The 16,179-nt window shown below is 47.1% G+C and overlaps 1 pseudogene; it reads right to left on the minus strand.

Annotated features, from left to right (window-relative positions):
* Positions 1 to 1,980: 1,980 nt before the first annotated feature.
* LOC129327228 (aquaporin-2-like) lies at positions 1,981 to 8,915 on the minus strand (annotated as a pseudogene).
* Between the last annotated feature and the right edge of the window lie 7,264 nt (positions 8,916 to 16,179).

The raw sequence follows: 16,179 nt of genomic DNA on the forward strand, positions 1-16,179 counted from the left end.
AATAAAGCTGCAAATACAGAGAGAGAGAGAAAGCTCTTGCAAATATCATGACTTTAATAAAATCGTGCCCATTAGAGCTCTGAACAGAAGGGATTTTTGCCATCTGTTGAGTTCCAGACCAAAAAAAGATTGACAAGGTTATTATTGCTGAGACAGGCAAGTTCTCTCTTTGCCCTTATCTTTTCAGTATCTTCTTGCCAGGATTTTTTTAAACACAGGATCTGTTATTACTGAAATACATCTTATTTAATACTCCTGGCCTCAAATCAGCAGCAATGGTGAGAAACTGCAAGGTCAGAGAAAGTGGAAAGCAAGATGAAAAGAGGAATTTGTGATAATGGAGACTTGTGTTGAAGAGGCAAAGGGCAGACTGTTTTGGCAGCCTGTTTATTAAGAGCCCTGCACCTCCACTGCTCCCGGGACACAAAAAGGGAACCAATTTCTCTTGCTCATATCTAGGAAGTCTAGATATATCACTGAAGACATTTTTTCCAAGAAAAGAAACCCAATGATAAACAGGAGTAACTAACCAGAAACAACGAAGCTTGAAAGAGGGTGGGAGAGAGAGGCCAGTCCAGGCTGCCATAATGAGTCCTTGGAGATTTTTAGCTATGCAAATGTTATTAGCATCATTACTGTGTCTGAACATGAGGCTTAATGTGTAAAACCAGAGGAGGCAAATGAGCATCACAAGGCATAGAGCATTTTTTCACTTGTGAATGATCAGGAAATTCAACCAGAGGGGCCCTCATTGATCTGATCTATTACTCCTGCTCACAAAACATGCGATGAAGGGTGATCATGGAAGTGGATACAGAGGAGGGAGGAGGAGGAACTAAGAATGGAGTAATGCCCTTCAGAGATTGCTGGGTATTTTGGCTAGGAGAATCCTCACCTCATGGATTCTGCAACCTTCAAAGGATGTACATGTGGGTATTTAGAAGGAAGAGGCAAAACTGAAAACATGCCTATACTGCAGACTTAAAATTAACGTTGCCATCTCTGGGTTGGGAAATTCCTGGAGGTTGGGGGGGGGGGGTAGAGCCTGGAAAAGGCAGGGTTTGAGCAGGGGAGGGTCCTCTATGGGGTATAATGCCATGGAGTCCATTCTCCAAGGCAGCCATTTTTTCCCAGGGGAACTCCTCTCCATTGCTTGAAGAACAGTTGAAATTCAGGGAGATCTTCAGCCACCACCTGGAGGTTGGCAACCTTACTTAAACCTGTAATTCCATGACGGGTTAGGGGATCTCTGAAAGATTACATAGCTTCATGAAGAATAAGTCCACTATGGCAGCTAGCCATGGTGACGAAAGGGAACTTCCATATTCAGAGGCAGTAAACCTCTGAAACCAAGTGCTAGGAGGCAACATTGGGGAGGGGAGGCCTTGGCCTCTGAGCTCTGTTTGCTGGCTCTCCAAAGCAACTGGCTGGCCACTGAGTGCAACAGGAAGTTAGATCAGGTGGAACATTGGTCTGAGCCATCAGGGCTCTTCTTCTGCTTTTAAAGAGATGGCTCAGCTTCTTTGCCAAACAAATCCCAGGATTTTATGAAGGGAACCATGGCAATTAAAAATAGTATAAAACCACTTTTAGATCACAGTGGCTGAAACCACACACCACAGATTATCATACTGCATTGTCATGCTCACATAGAAAAATTCAGTTGCCAATTAATGCTGTACTGTAATGATAGGGAAATATCCAACCGTGTGTGGTTGCAGCCAGTGCACATATGACCTAGGATCAGGGCTTTTTGTCTGGGGAAAGAGGTGGTGGAACTCAGTGGGTTGCCCTCGGAGAAAATGGTCACATGGCTGGTGGCCCCGCCCCCTGATCTCCAGACAGAGGGGTGTTTAGATTGCAATCTAAACTCCCCTCTGTCTGGAGATAAGGGGGCGGGGCCACCAGCCACGTGACCATTTTCAAGCGGTTCCGGAACTCCATTCTACCGTGTTCCCATCCCTGAGAAGAGACTGAACCTCAGGCCTTGTCATCAGTCATGGGCAGGTTGTGGACAGAATATGCCTTCAGGTGCTGATTCTTCTGCTGTTTGTGCACCTCTTCACTCTCAGGATGAAAATACCCCTGGAGGATGGCAATCCGCTTCTCTGTGCTCTGGGGTAGTGGACACAGCAGATGGTCGTAGAGTAGAGTTGCAACAATGGCACCAGCCAATGGTCCAATCCAGAAGATCTAGAGAGAAAGAATAAGATGCCTTGGTCAAAAACTAGATTGAAACGCTTTCTGCTGATGGGTGAGTTTTCCTACCAGCAACATCTGGAGGGCCAGCTGAAGGAGCCTGGCTTTGATACATTTCTTCTGCATTCTTCAATCCATCTTTTTCAAAACAGAAGCAAATTCTTCTTTTACGCAATGGTTAGCAAAATTCCCCAAGATCAGGGCTGGCCCAGAGGATCGAGCTGGGTTCATGGAGCAGCCAGTGTAATAGATCTAAGGAAATACGAAGAAGCGAGTAAGGCGCACAAGGGAAAGCAAACTAATTTGATTGCATGAGGTTCATTTTGTTTGCCTTTATAATGTTCTCTTCCAGCTCCACTGGGAATATGGTGTATAGCCACACTTTCAATTTGTTCATGATGATATGGCCTTCTCTTGAAATATCCTCCAGGATCTAACATCCATTGCAGGGTCCCTCACCTTCCTTATCTCTAATGGTACATGGAAGATAAAGGTTGCTGTTTTTCATTTCACTACAATGAGAAACTCCAGAATGAAATTCACTCTGGACAGCCCTGGCTTAGCATCCTCATGTAAATTCTGCCAAGACATCTGAGGCTATTTATGTATCGCCAGGACTAGAAACTCTGATAAGTTGACTTTGTCCATTATTGTGACATCCTGTCTTTCTGGTGGAATCAAAAATCTCTCTGAAAGCATATGGGAAACATAACTCCGTAGATAAATATGGCTAGATCACATGTACACTTTTTTTATCTTGCCTGATAGCAAAATCTTTCGTTTCTGTGGTTCAGAAGTGTTTTATAGATGTTCAGTCCAGGGAGTGATATATTGGTTGTGAAGTTAACTGTAACAGGGGCAGCTAAAAAGGATGTGGGCAATTGAATCGCCTTGATCCTTACAATGAGTACAATAATGTTCCATGAGGCAAAAAGTGTAAGAATCTGGGGAAAGGGAAAGAGCGCAGCATCAGCATGGTGATAGTGCTCAGATTTTTGAAGGAGTGTTGAGAAAACAGTTTGGGAACCCTTGGCCAACTCTCATTTGATCACTTTTATTACTAGACATGATGATATATGAAGCCACCTTATACCGAGTCAGAGCTCGGTCTCTCAAAAGCTCGTCTCCTGAAAATCTTGTTGGCTTCTAAAGTGTCAGTGGACTCAAATTTTGCTGTTCTGTCACAGGCCAACATGGCTACCCACCGAACACCACTGGATTGTCTGTTTATTTATTATTATATTATTTATAGCCCGCCTTTCTCACTGGAACTCAGGTCAGATTACTCTGAGTAAGTCAATATACAATCAACAGGATGGGACATCCAATAAACAACACAATAGGATCTGAATTGTACAAAACTGGAAACACTCTGAAACTGGAAACAGAGGTGAAGTTAAACGTAAGTATTAACTGTCATATGTATTCTCTGTGCTCTGTAATGTGTGCTGATCCTCTGAGAGTATGTGAAGTTGCATATTGGGGGCCTGTTTAGCTGGGAGTTGCTTATCTTACAGGTTCCTGCTGTGCTGTCTACTTTCATTTTCACAGCGCTTCAAAATGTGTCCTTGAGTACCAGCTTCTGTCTGGGAACTGAAAATAACTTCATCTCTCCTACAGTTCTTCTCTCTTCCTGTCTCCTGTCTCAAACTCCCTTCCCCCCTTCTGGCTCCTTCACACAAGAATCCTAACCGGCGGGAACTTTCCCTATAACTAACTCCTCCAACCTTACACACGTCACTTCTGCCAATACCCTTGTCTGTGTTTGTTGATACTGATGGCTCTCTAATAAAGTAACTTTAACTCATACACTGGAGTGTGTGCAGTGGAGTACTATGGGGATCTAACTGCCAGAACCTGACATTAACATGCATTAAATGATGCAAAAAATTACACAATAGGAACTTTCTTACAGCAACAGATACTACAAACTAAACTCAGTGGTATAGTTCCCAGGCCACAGCACTGTCTATTCTGACAGTGGCCTCTCAAGGGCTCCATTTGAGGTTTTTCTCCAGTTCTGCTGCTGAAGAACATGGCTGGAGATTGAACCCACAACCTACTACAGTCCGCTCTCTACAACTGAGCCCTGGCCTCTCTCCTACCTAAGAGTTGTTGCTGAACTGGACCCAAAGCAAAATATTAAAGCAAATTTGAAATTTCCTGCTTAGGAGAAACACTGAGGAATTCTTAGGGTAGCCAAAAACAGTTTCTGTGTGCCTAGCCAAATGCCTCCAGTAGAGTGGGGGGACCCACACATTCTGGTTTGTAACCCACCCCTAGAAAGTGTCCAGCAGTGACTGCCAAACCAATGGACAGTGTTGGGAAGCCAGCATTGCCTGCCCTGCGGCGGTTGGTCGAGGCAAAGATGCACAACACCAGCTTGGGCAGTAAGGAAGAGTTCAGTGGCCAGTGCCTGTCCTGCAGAAGTGCCGTTCTGGAGCAGGAAAACAAAGTCAGGTTAGTGAGAAACGTCCCCAGTAGACTGAATTCCCAGCAGACTCCGAAGGTTTTTGTGTGGGGCACAAACCAAGTAGGCTTGAATGAGCTGGCCTGGCACAGTGACCCCTTCCCAACAGTTTAGCTGCACCCACAGTGTTCATGTGTGTTGTGTGGATCATACCCTGAGTTATTGTTTAAAGTTCATGAAAATCAGATTTCAGATTTTGAAATGCTGCCAAATTCTGAACCTGTGAGAAATATGCTTCACTCCAAGAAAATGAGAGACAGAAATGTCAGTTCTCCATAAAGAAAATAAGAAAGCAGTTTAACACTCTTTGCAAACGATGAGGTTCTCCTCCATTTGACACATCCGTGTGGGAATTGGAAAAGCAAGTTTGATGTTCTTTCCTCTTCCCCTTTGGCAACACTTGGAGTATTTCTTGTTGCCATCAAAGCAGTGTGGTGTGTGTGGGGGGGGGGGGTAGTTTACTGCACTGGGCAAGAGATTCTTGAGTTTGAATCACCCCACTCCAGTCCTGAAATTTACTATTTCTCAACCTACCTTGAGGGGAAATGAGAAAATCCCATCCATGTCCAATAATCATCCCATGAATGTTACATGAAAAGAGGGCTATAAATATGGGGAATGAATGTTTGAACTGAATTGCAGAAACAAAACAGCACATAGTCTAGGGAATGGTAGGACCAGCCCAACAGGGCATGAGGACAACTGGATTTGCCTGCTCAGTAAAAGGTGGCATTAGTAAGAGCTCAGATAAAAAACAGACCAAAGATGGTGGGGTCAGAGAGCAGTGCCAGTGTCTACAAAGGCAGGCAGACCCACACTTTGGCTTCTTCACACAGGAATCAAGCAGTAGCGAGAGCCTTCAGTTTTGTTCTGAGGGCCAAGCTAGAAGTGACGAATTATGCTTGAATGCCAAGTGAACAGACTCACATGTATTCCTCCCTGTTCACTTGCGCTCCACTTGATCATGTGATCGAGCGGAGCGCAAGTGAACAGGGAGGAATACATGCGAGTCTGTTCACTTGCCATTCAAGCATAATTTGTCACTACTAGCTTTGCCCTAAGTTCATACATTAGCTTTGCTTCCTCCAGGCAGATCCACTGAACCATTTGACTGTTATGACGCATTTCCAAAAACACAAGGCAGAGACTCTGGAGGATTTTTTTTTTCAAAATCAGAATTTTATGTTCTTCAGCTGTTTGAAATGTTACAATTTTCAGCTGCTTGGATGGATCCCTCTCCAGGACTTACAGTGCAATCCTATGGAGAGTTACTCCAGTCTAATCCCATTGACTTCAATAGGCTTAGACTGGAGTAACTGTCCATAGGATTGCACTGCTAGTTTGTATTGGCATTTACCAGCGCTCCAGCCCTTAAACCAAAAAGCTTGCTTTTTAAATGACTATGTGATAGTCCAAGCAAATTTTTGCACATATGGGATATACATTTCAGCAGTTAACAACAACCACAGTGAGGCTATGCCTACAATGACAAAAGCCTGTTTCAAGCAGGCTTCTGGCTTGTCCACACTCACTTTAGAAAATGGCCACTGAAACCCGTCCCCATCTAGACCCTTTTATTTCCAAAGCTGGACACATATCCTAAACTTGACTTCTCTCTCCACCCCTCACATGCAGACAACAATCATCACAAATGTGGGAGTGAGGCCATGGCTCAGTGGCAGAGCATTTGCCTTGCATAAAAAAGGGCCCAGATACAATTCCCTGGCAGCCAGTTAAAGTATCAGGGGGTAGGTAAAGAGCATAGGGTTTCCAATCTCTAGGTGGGACCTGGAGATCTCCCAGGATTACAGCCATTCTCCAGAACACAGAGATCAGTTCCCTTGGAGAAAATGGCTGCTTTGGAGGGTGGACTCTATGGCACTATACCCCACTCAGGTCCCTCCCCAAACTACAAACCCCCGAGGCTCCCCCCCGCGCCCAAATCTCCAGGAATTCTCCAACCTGGAGCTGACAACCTGAAATGTGAAAGACCTTGGCCTGAGACTCAGGAAAGCTGCTGCCAGTCAGTGTAAGCAATGCTGACCTGGATAGACCAATGGTGTGAGTCAGTACAAGACAGCTTCACGGGGGGGGGGGTGAGCTGTCCTAAAGTTGTCCTCAAACTAAGGAGGCTGAAATAGCCAAGCTTCCCTAAGCACATCCATCAGGACACACGAAATTTTTTGTCACTCGAGTTTTTACAGTAAAGTTTCAGCAGGCTAGCAAACAACTGCATTAGGCAATGAAGAGTATCTTTTTATCGCTTCTGATGGGAAAGAAGACTCCTGAGAACACAGCCACAATAAGTATGTACAATACAACTCCTTCCTGGCATGAAAATACTGAGTGCTCAACAATGTCCAGAAACTTAAAAGTATGCGCACCCACTCTGTGACCCTCACAAGCTACAGAACTTCCTTCAAAATCTGCTTAGGAGGACAGGTGCACTTCTTTTCTGTTATATTCATGGAAGTGCTGAGAAGAACAAAAATAGTCTAGCAATAATAAAATTCAGTGAATTTCTCATCTATAGATGTATGAAGTTCAAACTCATCCCCATGCAAATAAATGCAAAGAAAACAGCTGACGTTAACACATCGAGGAGGCAAAACAGAAGTTTTTAAAAGTCTTTATAATAATAGTTGTATTTGGATCAAGGTCAGGTCATGGAAATAAAGCGTTTTAACCTTTATTACTCATGCTATTTCCCTGATGCAAATCTCTCTCCTATAATTCCTATTTGCACTACATGGGAAACATACAGGTATTTCCAGGGCTCTTTTTCTGGGAAAAGAGGTGGTGGCACTCAGTGGGTTGCCCTCAGAGAAAATGGTCAAACAGACAGAGGGGAGTTTAGATTGCCCTCCGTGCCGCTCGGTGATGTGGAGGGCAATTGAAACTCCCCTCTGGCTGGAGATCAGGGGGCGGGGCCACCAGCCATGTGACCATTTTCAGGAGGTTCCGGAACTCCATTCCACCACGTTCCTGCTGAAAAAAAGCCCTGGGTATTTCTTTGGTATCTTTATGTCCTAGAATCCTAGAAAAGACACAAAGCTGTGAGCTCCAGTTTCCAAATAAGATGGAAAGTCAAAGATGAGCCAGAGTGCATATGGACTCTAGGGCCATTTCCACACGGCTTACCTTTGCTCGTAATGACCTGGAACATGGCGCAAAAAACTCAGAAGATCGCGTTTTCTCGCGCAAGATTTGTGCAACGTCGTGCAACATCGCACAAATCTTGCGCAAGAAAACGCGATCTTCTCTGTTTTTTGCGCGATGTTCTGGGCCGCTGCGAGCAAAGGTAAGCCGTGTGGAAACAGCCTAGGTCTAGACCATTCCTTTATTCATCCTTACACATTTAATTTACACGGTGCCTGAAATCTTTATTGTGATTAGTCTTGCAAAAACCCTTTGAGGTAGGCTGATATTTTCCCCATGTTACAAATTATTGAAGGGGACTGGAGACAGAGACTGTGAGCTGAGCACTTAATGAATTCCTAGAAACGAGTCAGGCTCTTGAGTCTCTGTCATGCTCTCTGTGACCACTGCTTTCCTAAAAATGCCATGTAGGCCAGCAGCCTATAACCAAAATAGGTACTCCAAATGTTCAAAGATGTCCCATTTATCCTTATAACAGCCCGGTAAAATAGATTAATATTGTATAGATGGTGATGGGGGCTAAAAGAATAGGGGTTAATCTAAGGTCACCTAGGAAAGCTGAAGTGACATTTGAAGTAAGCATATTCTGGTGCACAGTTCATATAGCAGTACTGTTGAAAACAAAATCTGCTTGCTTGCCCTTGGTGCTTTTGTTTCCTTCCCCTCTGGTGCCCAGCAATGACCTCTTCACCCCTTGTGGTCAGTTAGTTAGCAGCACTCACCCCATTGACCCAGGGGCTCCCGTGGACCTTGCTGGGTGTGAATTCGTAGAGCGGGGCAGCACCAGCCACGGCTCCGAAGAGCTGGGCAAGAACATAGAAGACAGCTTTCCAGAGAGAGAGATGTGAGAGCTCAGCAAGAAGGCCACAGTCACTGCTGGGTTGAGGTGGGCCCCGCTGATGTGGCCCAAGGCCTGTGCCACGGTGCTGAGGGCTAGGCCAAAGGCGCGTGCAACCTGGAGGACTGAGGGAAGAGCTGAGGGCCAGGGCAAGGCCGAGCCCAGGCCCACAAAGACAAAGATGGTTGTGCCAGTCAGTTCAGCCAGGAAGGCCCGGGTCAAGGCACCTGAGCACAGTTCCCGCTTCATGGCGAGGCTGCTGAGAGAAAAGGACCGCAGGAACAGAAAGGAACTCTTTGGGAAGCTTTTATATGCCTTTTTGCCTCAGGCAGGAGAAACCCTGCCCAGCCACAGAGGAGCTAGTGCTTCAGCTAGAAAACTTTCGACACCCCTCAGCTTGAGTCAGGGAGAGGCCTGCCTGAGCCTGTGATGCCTCCACCTTTTGGTGTGTCCCTACCCCACCCCCAATTCTGAATGTATAAAAGTTCTGCTGCCAGCATCTGATCTGACGATCTCAGGAGAAGCCGTCTTCACCAGAGACAGAGTCTTCACCAAGAAAAGCTAATTTCACCAAACCCAAGCCACAATTTATCACAATCCCTCTCTCCTAGCTGCTCAGAGCAGTGTACACAGTTGTCCATTTTTATCTTCACCACAGCCCTTTGAAGTGCATTAGGCTAGCCAGGGGGCATTTGAGGCTGCTGCAGGAGAAGGCAGGCAAAGAAGAGTCCCACTCCGCCAAAGAAAACCCCTCCCATCAGCAGAGGTTTTCTGCAGGATCCAAGCCAATGACTTGTCTTTCAGGCTCAGTGGTAGAGCACTTGCTCGGCATGCAGAAGGTCCCAGATTCAATCCCCAGCAACTGCAGTTAAAAGGAACATGTTGCAGTTTATGTTTCTGTCTGAGACCCTAGAGAACCTCTGACAATCTGAGTAGACAATACTGACCTGAATTCAGTATAAGGCAGCTTCATGTGTATTCGTGTGTCCAAGGGAACTCAGTCAGATTCATGGGATTGAAACCCATGAGCACAACAACATTGGCTGAGCACAACAACATTGGCTCTCTTTTGTTCTGTTTGCCCAGGGGTGGGGTGGGGGGAATCTCTCTCTCTCTCTGTCTCTGTCTCTCTCTCTCTCTGCCAGCCAGCCAAATGGAACCATCACCATTCAACAATGAAGCATCCCCAGAGATGGGGGCAATATAATGAATGTCTAGTAGGCTGTTCCTCATAAAAACAGTACCTGACCTGAATAGTCCAGGCAAGCTGAGCTTCTTTGATCTGGGAACCTAAGCAGGGTTGACTTTGGTTAGTAATCAAATAGGAGACCTCCAAAGAACACCAGGATTATTGTGCAGTGGCAGGCAATGGCAAACCTCCGTTGTTAGTCTCTTGACTTGAAAACCCCTGTGGGGGTTAGCTTTAGTCAGTTATAACTTGACAGCACTCTCTACCACCAAGAACAAAGCATTAAAGAGTGTTAGAATAATAAGAAGGTTTGAAGGGTAGAGGTCTTGCCCTTGAGATAGTTACTAGAGATCTTAATTTCAGTGGTATTTCAGGACCCCTCCTGCAGAAAAAGTACACGTTTTGTACTTGTTTTACATTTCTCTAACTACAGAGAAATGAAATACCACCACCCCGTAACATAACCACACAACACATTTCATTGCCTATATGTCCCAATGATAATATATCTTCAGGTTATGGTGACCAAAATGATGTTAATTGTGCCAATTTTTCTATACAAGGCCATGCCTATTTTTCAAACTTTAATTGAATTGTCATACCTCTCCAAAGCATTTGGGGGAACTCACGAAGAATTTATATACTTTCCAGTTTCCCAAGAATCACTTGGGCATGGAAGGAAGCAGTGACAACCAAGTTAGTCTAAAGCAGATACAAGCATATCTAGAAAAAGCGCAAAGAGGACTTGTACAACTCATGGTACGCCAAGCACAGTGCAAAACTCCAGTCCTGCTTTATGGGCTGTTCTGGCACATGACGCTCCCTTTCGTTCCTTTAGACCCATATAGTTAGCAAAGTATAGTAGACACTCTGCATCAATTCTGTGGATTACAAATGGTGCAAGAGTGCACTGAGACATGTGGATGCCCAACCCATATCTCCCCCACACACCTCCCCAGTAATGTGCAACCGAAAAGAGATGTGACATATGACACCATCACATTAGCATTTCCCCACCCCCACCCCCACTGTGGAGGGGGTGTAATGTGATGGTGTCACATGATGCACTTTTCCAGCTACATACCAGGGAGCTGCATGGGCAACACCCATCTATTGTCCTTCAACATACGACCTGAGTTGTGTTTTTGGCAGCGCTCCAATGAAGGCTTCAGTAGAGCCTCCCAGGCAAAGGTGGCAGCTGCAACAGCTAAACCAGTATTGCTCCATTCTCTTTTCCAGGAATGCAGCAACAGGAAGAAAATGAAAGCGGAGAGCCCATGAGTGAAGCACCTCTGAAAGTTCCACCCTTGCGGTCTTGAAAGCAAACTTACCTTAGTATGACATCCCTCCTCTTGGGCTCTCATTCATTCATACCCCTAATTTTTTTGGTAGCCCATCTTCCTTCTGGCCATGAAGTTCCAGGCAAGGTTTTTATTTCCAGATTTGTAGATACAGGTCAAACTACATGTTTGGATTTTTAATGTTTGGGTTCCCTGCAACCACACAGCAGCTGTAGGAAATGGCTTTTTAAAAATAAAGACGAGTCCAAACAGGCTCAGAAGGCCACCACAGGGAGAGGAAAGACTCCTGCCTTCCCCTCCTAAGCCATTTTCCTGTGCAGAAACAGCATTGGGGTGGAGTTATATCCCCAGGTTTGCCGCTCCACATGGAGAACTCTGTGCACATGGACCATCAAAAACCGGGAAGCCACTCCCCCCTCCAGCAATCTTTCACCACGGGGAAAAGGCTTGAGGGAGCAGGCAGGAGCCCTAACCCCCCTGTGGCAGTGTTCTGAGCCCAAATGGGCTCTTCCTTGTATTTTTAAAGAGCCGTTCTGCTATAGGGCTGAGAGGAACCCTGACTCAGCTCATTAAAAACCTGGACTAAAGGATGAGCTGCTTGTTCAGGGAGAAAGGAAACACGGGCCGTTTTCACACTGCCAAATACAGTGCAAATTTTGTGCAATGAATCACTTACCAACCATCTGCCCCGTTGCCACTTGTTGCACCTCATTGCGCTTCCTTGCGCTCCCAGCAGTTCACACTTCTGCAGAAATCGCACAGCAGTGGGCGGTAACTGCTTGTGTCACAGTTGACACTTTCTCTGCCTTTTGGGGGGGGGGGGGTCACCAACTTTTGCGCTATATTGCTGTTTCAATAGGTAAATAGATAGAAACATCACAATTGCGTGAATCTCTTCCTTTTTTTAAAAAAAAAAATTGGACTGCCCACCAGCACAGACTGGCAGGACCCCGCCATTTTGCGGCTGCCCAGGGAAACTCTTAAGAACAGAGAGGTTCTCTTTCTCCTAGTGCCCAAATGTCAACATTTATTGATCACATGCTGAATGTGACCAGCAGCCACAGTAGAAACATTGCAATTGCGCAAATCTCTTCCTTTAAAAAAAAAACAAAATTGGTCTGGACTGCCCACTGGCACAGACCAGAAAAGGAAAAGGGGGGGAAAGGGGGATGGGCTCAGTCAGGGCCGGCGCCACCATTGAGGCGGTGAGGTGGGTGCCACAGGGGGCATAGCGTGCGCCACGGAGCTGGCGTGCCTGTCTTGCAGCTGCTGCAGCCAGCCAGCCCCACATCACCACTGCCACACACCCCCAGCTGGGCGCAGCAGCCGCGGGCCAGGCACAGCAGGTGTCTGGGGCAATGTGCGGAGTGTGGGCAGCCTCCGCAAGCCGCCCCAGCCACCCACCAGCCAATGGGCCTGGCTTTGCTGCATGATAACATCATCATGCGGTGACATCATCATGCAGGCTGGGGGGTGCACGCACGCACATAGGGGCAGCCGCGGGCACCAGAAGCCCTGGCGCTGCCCCTGGGCTCAATGAGGAGGCATTTCCCAATTGGTGAAGTATTCCCAATAGTTCCCAATTGTCTCCAGTCATTCCCACGAATCACTTAAAAAGCATCATTAAGCGGAATAAACGGAACTCCACGATTGCGGGATTATACAGGTATGCATGGGTTTTAGTGGAAGAAAAGCGATAGTATGCGCGAGTTTTGTGCCACACTAAGGCAGTGTGAAAATGGCCGTGGCGAAGCCCTGCTGGGAATGGTAACTTCGGAATTCAGAATTCAATAACATGCTTGGATGCCTCTCCTCTTTTTGAGAATATCCCCTGCAAATGAAAGCATGTCATGGAAAAGACTGCCTGCCTACGCACAGCGAGGCACCAGCATACTGGCCGGCAGGGTCAAACAAGTCCTCCTGATCCCTATTGAGCTTATTTCCAAATTTGTTCCTCTAACCATTGCAACACTTGGAAAGTCCCTGAATATCCTTTCAGGGAAAGTCCCTGAACATCCCAGCTTTTCACCCTAATTCTATAGCCCAGAACTTGAAATCTGAAGAGTGATATAGCCATACGATGGCATGCAACAAATAGCATCAGATTCACCTAAGGAAAAAAATGCTAAAAAAGTTTTTAGACAAACTCATGGAAGATGGATTTATAGTGACTATTTATGTGATAGTTATTTGGAACCTACAAGAGTCTGAATGCCAGATTCAAAACAACAGGAAATATCTGTTATATATAAGTCATGTTTTGTCCTCCCAAAGGCACCTGTCTTTCTCTGGCTGTTTTCACACTGCTTACCGGCCACGGCAGTTCTCGCATGAAATCGTGCCAGGAAGATGCTGTCATTCCGGAAGCTTGGCACAATGTTCCATGGTCAGTTAGCAGTGTGAAAACGGCCTCTGTCTGCTGAAAGCGGAATGCTGGATAAGGTGCTCCTTGGTCTGATCTGACATGGCTGTTCTGTGCCATGCTAATGTTGGGAGTAGAGTCCTCAGCTGGCTAGCTACCATTATAATTTTGAGACATTAGAGAGTCTTGACTTTGCTGTATGAACGAACCATCAACCAGCAAACACATAAACATAACTCTAATGATCAATTCTCATTGCCTCAGACACAATACTTTTCAAAGGGAACCCATTCTCAATTTCAACTGAATTTAACTGCATGTTTAAAGAGTTGTGTAATCTCGTTTTGTTAGGACCCACTAAAATCTCCAAAGTAGTGAGCAACCTTTTGATCTCCTCAGTACATTTAATCAGGCAGGGTGTTTAGTACAAACATTAAAAGTGGAAGATGAGTAAAGTAAGGAATGGGAAGAGATAGATGGTCTATCTGTTACCCACAGTACTGCCATGTTGCTTTCTCACTACTGTTCTGCTGTAATTTTCCAGTGTTGTTTGTGTGCAGGTTCACAGGAACAGATGCAGTTCCCAAGACAGCCTTATCTGAAGCGGCTCGCCGACCTTGGAGCAATAACTTTCACATTCCCCAGCTAGTCTATACTAACTGGGCATACGGGGGGGGGATGGAAAGGAGGGTTTGATATACTGTTGCAAGAGACTAACACGTCATTCTCAACAAAGGCCTTATATTCAGCCAGAAGCTTTTATAGCCTTTGGATACCTATGGACACATATACTTTGAATATATTCTCTCAATAAATAACCTTTGACTCAAGATTCCTTGAATTTCTTGCTGCAACGGGTGGGAGATGAAATCAGAGTAACTTGAACTCCATAGACTGACATTTTGTTGAGAATCCTTCCACTATCTCCCTAAACCCACACCCTGAAAGGATGGATACTGGATATACACCGATGGAACCACCCGCTCCAGGACAGGTGGCTGGGGAGACCCCTTTTTCACCCGATGTCGGGATTTTACAACATACTCCGGCTGGAGATGTGTCATGGACTGAGCTCGGAGCCAGACCGCGGAGTGGAGTCTCCCATATGACTTGGACTTCCATACCTACCCCCCAGCAGTGGGGACCTTGGCCCAGAGAGGGCAGTGAGAGACGCTTGGGGACTATGTTCACGCGCCCCTCTGGAGTACTCCTCCAGGATTCACAACTTTCCCCCGGGGACAGGCGCTAGTGGGGATCCGGTGTGGGAGGCTCTTCAAGCATCCACGGCATCAGCCAACACCACCAGGTTTAGCGCGATTCCCCAATTTGTGTGGAATGAGGTGGCGGGTTGTTTGGTGGAGGCACCAACAACGGCTGGTAGCACGGGCGAGGTGCCTCCGGACTGGTTGATTCCTCGCTGCGAGTTACAGAGCTGGGATAATATCGATGTAGGGTCTATAGGTTCTGCAACCCTGGGAACTGAGCCTCAGCAGCCAGGTGATCGGTGGAATGTCCTCATGGAGAAAGTTCAGGTGATGCGCTACGAAATGTCAGCGGTAACCGGCCTTACCAAAGGCTGGGTGGACAGTGTATCGGGGGTACAACGCCCTATAATCCCCTTGGAAGCCACAGGCTTCGGCCAGGAGGCTCTGGAGGGCAGCATCAGTGCGGGGCAATCGGCACTGCTGGATTTACAAACTGGAGAGGACTGAGTGGAAGGGTCCCTTGGGTCTACATCCTCGACGTCCAGTTACCATGATACGGCCTCCCTGGCTGGAGGGCCTCAAGAGGTGGGACTACAGACTACACCAACCCTGGGTGCAGGGACGATACCTGGATTCTCAGCCGAGGAACTAGAGCGTCCCCAACAGTTGCAGCAAGCTTGGGAGGAAGAACTACACAGAAATGCGGAGAGGGCCACAGCTGAGGGGAAGATGAGGGTGGATAATGCCTGTTATGCTGCCTTGGAGGCCCAAGTGGAAGCCATGAGAGGGGAGTTAGCCCAGGAGGCCCAAATAATGAAACTTATGCTGGCTCAGCCTGCGGGACCACCAGTACCGCCTCAGGTGCTACCCCCACTGCCTCTGCTTGTACCTGTGGGGGCCCCAGCCGTGATGCCAGGCCCTTCGGCCCCACGAGACACGTGGGCTATGGGGCCTCCCACGGGGAGAAGAGGGGTACCGCCACAGGTTAGGCAACAGGTAGCTCCCCCATGCCTTACCCCGCGCGACCAAGGGATCAATCCCGGGGTACCATTGTTCCTGCTGGCCCACGACCACTCCCACGCCAGGGCCCCGCGCCCCAGCCGGCACCAGCTCCGCGCATCCCACCGGCACCCAGACAGGTACCTGCTGGACCGGCTCTGCCAGGACCACGGCACCCCCTCCACTTATCCTGGATCCGATTCCAGCTGGAGCGCCATTAGAAGGTCGAGAAAGAGGGGTGGAGGTGCCGATGGGTTGGATTAAACTAGAAGCAACTTTCAACGGGGAGCCCCAAAAGTTGGGATTCTTTATCGTGCAAGCATTACAGTTCTTTAACGAGTGGGGACACTTATTTCCTACGGAACAAAGTTGGGTTATCCACTTGGCCTCCAGGTTGGAGGGGATAGCAGCAGAACGGTATGTAACTCTTTACGATATGGGGGCACCCGAGCTATGG

This window comes from Eublepharis macularius, chromosome 4 (assembly GCF_028583425.1).
Source record: "Eublepharis macularius isolate TG4126 chromosome 4, MPM_Emac_v1.0, whole genome shotgun sequence".
NCBI lineage: Eukaryota > Metazoa > Chordata > Lepidosauria > Squamata > Eublepharidae > Eublepharis > Eublepharis macularius.